The sequence below is a fragment of the Myotis davidii genome, unplaced genomic scaffold (genome assembly GCF_000327345.1).
Source record: "Myotis davidii unplaced genomic scaffold, ASM32734v1 scaffold273, whole genome shotgun sequence".
NCBI classification, from domain to species: Eukaryota; Metazoa; Chordata; class Mammalia; order Chiroptera; family Vespertilionidae; genus Myotis; species Myotis davidii.
The window spans coordinates 1,323,120-1,330,205 of NW_006286263.1; positions in this window are offsets into that span (position 1 = coordinate 1,323,120).

The window sequence follows — 7,086 nt, forward strand, 5'->3', positions numbered from 1 at the left end:
GGAATGTCTGACTGCCAGCTTAGGCTCAGTCCCCTGGGGAGCAGGCCTAAGCCAGCAGGTGGACATTCCCTGAGGGGTTCCAGACTGTGAGAGGTCACAGGCTGGGCTGAGGGACCCCCCCCCCTGAGGGCACAAATTTTTGTGCACTGGGCCTCTAGTATATATATAATTTAAAGATATGTTCAGGCACATTTTTAAAAAGCTAAAAATGTGAACATTGTCTTTGCAAACATTAGGGAGGATAGGCAGGAATTGGGTAGAAATGATTGCTATTTTCCTTTTTTTAATATATTTTATTGATTTTTTTACAGAGAAGAGGGGAGAGGGATAGAGAGTTAGAAACATTGATGAGAGAGAAATATTGATCAGCTGCCTCCGTCACACCTTCTACTGAGGATGTGCCCACCACCAAGGTATATGCCCTTGCCTGGAATCGAACTTGGGACCTTTCAATCCACAGGCCGACGCTCTATCCACTGAGCCAAACCGGTTAGGGTTGATTGCTATTTTTCATTGCAAATTATTTAGCCCTAGTATATCTTCAACCATATATATTTATTACTTTGATAAAATCTAAATTAATTTTAAGTAAGAATGTATAAAGAATTGTAGGCTTCAGCAAGAGTTTATGATAAAAAATTCACATATATTGACAACTTATTTACATATCAAAGATCTAAACATTTTAAGAAAATAATTGACAGGTGTAAGAACTTTGACAAAACAATAAAGTATAATAACACGGTAAATAAATCAAAGATCAAATTAAAACAGATGCAAAGCACCAAAGAAAGAGAAGAAACACTGCAGAGGAGGAGAACCAAAAATATTAAAATGAAGGGGAAATATTAACAAATCATCACTAGCTTGAAATAAATAGGCAGATATAAATATACAGAAAACATGTATTACAATTCTGAATATTACAGAAGGATATGGAGGACGATAGTTAAACACTCTATAAGTATGACAGTGTACTGTCAATAACTACTAAGAATTTCTGAACAGCATTATCTTGAATAATATAGATCTTGTCATAATTTCATAACTAATAATACTTGTAGCCAACACACAACTTACTATTTTTGGGAACCTGGATCCAATAGGAAAGTGAAGTATAAAGAAAGATACAGGAAGTATGTGACTAGATTTTAAAACCACATGGAGATTTTCTTTTTCTAAAAGTTGTAAGTTTCTAAAAGAGCCAACCTAAAGTAGCAACTTCAGTCTCCTGCTGACTGCTGACTAGATTAATTAAGGTAGGTAGAACTGACTGCTATAATTGAATTACCATATTTTCTAAGAGCAGTTGTCTTATTCTCTGTATTTTATTGACTCTTTTATGAGTTCTACTGCTAAATCAATTCTAACCACTACATCAACTGGAAAAATTCCACTTTCCACTGCCAGATCAATTATAGTCATACAATCAATAGCTGGTACTTCAGCCTTCTTGATTAAGAGAATGTTTAAAAAAAAGTAAAATAAATGGAGCTTTACTAAAACAGAAAGTGAAGATAATTCTGTTTTTGCATCAAAATAAAAGTAAAGCTTATTTGACACATAAATATTCACACTGAATATAAATTTCAATGATAAAATTATTTGCATTGATATAATATTTTCAAATTAATTACTTAACCTATTTTTTATTAACCCTTAGTGAATTATCTGGCAGTTTATAAGAATCTCTTGTGACAATTATATATCTCAGATTGGAATTTGTGTACAATCCCAAGATTTCACTGAGACTGGGACCTGTTGACTCTGCCTCTATTTGTTTCATCATTTCTATGTTGTCTTTGTTGACTCTCCAGGAAATTTCTCCTTTGATGCCACACCGCCTTTTCTTTTCCTGTTAAGAAATAACCGCTAGGCTACATCCCAACTATTATCAAGTTTTAAACTTAATTAATAGTTTTAATTTCTCTTAACTGTATCCTAATTTACTGTAATATCATTTTAGGTCACTAATAATGTATTTGTCTTAAATGTCTTCAATCTTCTTAAATATTATAACAATTATTTATATGACATAATTATAATTCAGAACACCTGCGGGTGTCACCTTCCAACACATCAAGTTTTCTATTTTATTTTATATTTTGTGACTTTAAATACCCGACTACTCTGTTTTCCTCTCCCTGTTATTATTGTGAGAGTTTTATTAAGAATTGTGTTCATGTCATGATGATTTTCAAGCCGCCATCACTTACTTAACTGGCGCGACTCCTGGAGGAGCCAGAAGCCAGTGAAGTCACTGCCTAGATCTTCATTATTATGATGAGCCTCTGGTAGCACATCTTCAGTTCCAACATGATAAAGATGGTACATGCATGAATAACATCTCACCATCAACTGTGTTTCCATAGTGCCTCATGCTGGGTAAAGTACAGTGCAAACATTTCTACAGCATTACAGGGAATTCTTAGAGGGTGTCCGATATCATTACCAAATACTGTCCATCTTTCGTGGGTTGCTGGAGTTCAGAGAAATAAAATTAGTGAAATCCTGTGAATTACCTTTGTTCAGTCTTTCATTAGAATGTTACAGGGGAATCGCTTATCATTTAGAGTTGTTGGTGAGATTAGGATATGTTAGCACCAAAGGTATTCCTATAGTACTTGCTTGATAGAACCTTGGAGAGTATGCAACAGTTTCTCTTACTGTTATTTTGTCACTGTACAGGGGTAGCAAAGGTTGATTTACAGTTTGAGTATGCAAAACACAGAGTTTAGTCTTGTTTTAGTATTTAATTATTGTATTATCTATTTGTATTACAACTGTAAGCCTATTATTGCCCACCCCTGTATATTCTATAATCTCCCATTTAGTAACAATATAACATCCTAGTTAAATATGTTTCTGGCATAAAATAAAATAAATCCTCATGACTGTGTTTGGTAAACAGAGTAACAATCCCCAAAGATATTCATGGTCTAATGCCTGGAATCTGAATAGGAGACTGCGTATGGAAAAGGGAGCTGGTAGATGTGATTAAGGTGTGGACCTTGAGATGGGGAGGTTAACCTGCAAAGTTCTGATTGGCCCAATCTGATTACATAAGTCTTTGAAAACTTTTCCTGGGAGTAGGTGGATGGAAATGTGGTCATGAAAGAAGAGTCAGAGAGAGATGCAAGTTTCTGACCTTGACAATGAATGAAGAAGGTCACGTCATGAATGCCAGTAGCCTCAAGAATATGAAAATAACAACAAAATGAAAATCTTTCCAGAAAGAAATGCATCTCTGCTGACACCTTGATTTTAGCCCTTTGAGGCCTGGGTCAGACTTCTGACCTCCAAAACTGCAAAATAATATTTATATTATTTAAGATTAAAAGCTTGTGGTAATTTTTTTTTTATAGCAGCAATAGAAAACTACCATAGTTAATAATACAGTAAATTCAGGAAAGAGATTACTGATTCTACAGGGTACCTTGAGGTTACCTACAATATATAGAAAGTTAAAGGTTTGGTTTTAATGGCCATGTGCTGCAGCTCAGCAGTTCCTGCATTGACTGTCTACCCCCTAGTGGTCAGTGTGCATCATAGCGACCAGTTGTTTGGTTGCGTAGGCTTTTATATGTACTGACAGTCCTTGGGTTACATCGGACTAGCTGTACGTCGTTTCGTGGTTACGTCGCCATCTCCCATTTATTTATAAAAAAATGTTCTGTCATTTCGATGTATGTACATATGTGCTTTATGTTTTTTATTATTTATTTACCACAAGTAAAGGTCAGAAATTGTTATCTTTCTTTTAATTTTTTTTTAATGTCTCACTTCATTACTGCTGTGTATGTGCTCCAGGTGAGTGACGTAAGTGCTTATGTAGGTGGGTTCTGACTTAGTGTGAAAATAGCGTTATGTTGCATCGCACAGTAGGAAAGGATCTCCGACATAACCCGAGGACCTACTGTATAGATTTCTAATTGAATGTCAATGAAAATATGACATGTCAACCTTGATACTTGGTGATAAATATATAGCATTAAATAATTATATTAAAATAGAAAGTTGCTAAAATTAATGACTTAAGAAAACAAATAGAAAGCAAATAAAAAAGCAAGTGGATATAAACAAAAGGAAATAAAATTCATGTAACAATATAATAGACAAGAAAGAGGTTATTCAGAAACTGGTGCTTTGCAAAAATAAATAACATAGCTCTTTGGAAGACTTACTAAGGAAATGAGAGAGAAGACCCCCCAAAAACTATATTTTGAAGACAAGTGGGACATAGCCAGACATTAAGCAAACAGCAATTTAAAAAATATAATAATTCAATGGGATAATTTTCTTTCTTTGAAATCTTATAAGATATATGGCCATAACCTAAAGAGAACAAAAGTTATAATAGTACAACTATTTGATTTTATCAACTAGATTTTATTTTCAATTTAAAATACCATATATTTGAAAATGGGATTGCAATATAATGACTATATAAATGTCAGTTTTTTAAACTATCTTTTCTGCCCTCATCTGCCACAGAATAAAGGTGTATCACATTTACACTAATACTTCTAATTTAATGGATCTAACACTAGTCCACTACTTTAATAAGAAATGCAGTTGTATCTTTATTCTTCTCCCCATTAATCCCCTGAGGTATTTCAAGGATCCAAGTAAGAAAACATAGAATATAATTATCCTCTACCATTTCTCTGGTCTTGTTTCTGCTGTTGCTCATTTTTGTGTTCCACTGGCCTCTTGTTCTGCACCATATGATTTGCTCTCCATATGATCTTCCTTGAAAAAGTCTTTTTGGGCCCTATCCAGTTTGGCTCAGTAAATAGAGCGTCAGCCTATAGACTGAAAGGTCCTGGGTTCGATTCCAGTCAAGGGCACATGCCTGGGTTACAGGCTGGATCCCCAGTAGGGGGTGTGCGGGAGGCAGCCAATTGATGTTTCTCTCTCTTCCTCTCCCTTCCTCTCTGAAATCAATAAATTTTTTTTTTTAAAGTAGAGGGCCTGAATAGTCGGTCAGGGCAAAATATTTTTTTCAATTAATTAAAAAATTTAAAAAAAGTCTTTTTGGAATTACAGAAGACTTTCATTACTGGTTAACAGCTCTGTTGCTGAGTTTTTCTCTAGCATTATTGCTGCTCCCTCATTCTACATTTTTCTTTATTCCACATACCCCTCTCTTTAGGGATGGGCTAAACCAGGAAATGGCAAGAAAGAGCTTTTAAAGTGCATGTGGAATTGATGCCATCTCCATCATTTGAGACTCGCTTCCTTTTTTTTTCTTTTTTAATATATTTTTATTGATTTCAGAGAGGAAAGGAGAGGGAGAGAGAGATAGAAACATCATTGATGAGAGAGAATCATTGATTGGCTGCCTTCTGCATGCCCTTTACTGGGGATTGAGCCTATAGCCCAGGCATGTGCCCTTGACCAGAGTTGAACCTGGGACCCTTCAGTCTGCAGGCTGATGCTCTATCCACTGAGCCAAACCAGCTAGGGTGAGACGTGCTCCTTAGTGTGGCCCACACTCCAAACCTCTTCACCTACAGAAAATTTCTCTCAAAAGTTCTATTGCTTTACTTTTTAGCCTGGTTTACAGTTCAATTTTTTTTTTCATCCAACATGTCTGTATACATTTTAAAAACAATTTTAGACTGTAGTAAATTAGGGACTTTTTCACCTTAACGAAATTACCAGATGTGGCTAATTCAATGTCCCAGAACTGTTCTCAACAGTGAAGAAACTCTCTAAAATTTGTGTGACAATAGACTGGTTATATATAACATTTCTGCCCTACTTAAAATGCTTTATTATAATGGTGAATATTTGTGTTAGCTAAATATGCACATTTCATAGGTAAACTTGATAAAGCTCTGACATTCTCTTTTACTCATTGGATTTTAGACTCTCTGATGGAGGTAGAGTAGTTATTATCTTTTACATTTGCTGAATGCAAAAGAGAAAACACTACAGTGGAATATGCATATGATTTGAAGATTTGTCAAAATGTCATTTACTTGAATAATATTGATCCCTAAGGCTTGATATAGAGGTGAAAATTCCATTTTTAATAATTCTTTTGGCAATTTTTAAAAAAGTCATAGTATAAAAGCTGTATTATTATTGTAGGGACTTTTACTGTTTATAAAGCACTTTTGTGGATCATATGCCCTATAATTTCTACAAGAATACTGTTAAGTAGACAGAAAAGAGTAAATGGTTTTGCACAAAATCAGTGAAGTGGATAATGGCAGTCAAAAATAGAATTCAGAGCATTTGTAATGTATGAAACCTCACAGTAATTCTTGCTTTCGTTCTACTTATAATCAACCCACAGCAAAATCCTATTTTTACTTATTTAAAAATATATTTGAATCATTTTCCTCTTCATTTATATTACCAATTCTCTATTTGATGTAATTATGACTCATCACTAGAGTAGTGTACAGTGATAACCAGCTAACTGTTTTCTTCTTCCCTCCTACAATACCAATTCTGATGGCATCCGATGGCCAAATTAAATTTGCCTATAACACCACAATAATCAGACAAGTTCTTTATTGAAATACTCTAATGGTTCATTATTACCTATGGATAAATTCTAGACATCTTAGCCTGCCTTCAACCGTCTTCTTAAAATTCTTTTTTTTTCCAATTAAAATTGGCATTTAATAACCATAGTTGTTTTACCCTGGAAGTCAGGGAAGTGTCATGGAAAAGACTATCAATTTCTGAATCAGAGCGACCTAAGTAAAATCCTCCTTCTGCCTCTTCCAGCCATTAGACACTAGCGTATTTGTACCTTAGTTAACTCAGCTGTACAATGAGGACGATTGAACTGTAGCCATGGTACTGTTTAAAATATTTGCGGTAAGTTATAGACATAAGCTTCACATAATAAATACCTGGTTTTCATTAATATTTATTATCAAAGCTTATTTTCTACTATTCCTTGACACCAAATTATTTCATCTTAACAACTTAAGAATCACATGGGAATATATTTTCTTGCCGCATGTATCATCCTATTTCCCTACTTGCATTATGTTATGCCAAATCAAAATTTCAGAACAGGTGGGGACAAGGAAAATGTAAAATATATTAATTTTACATATA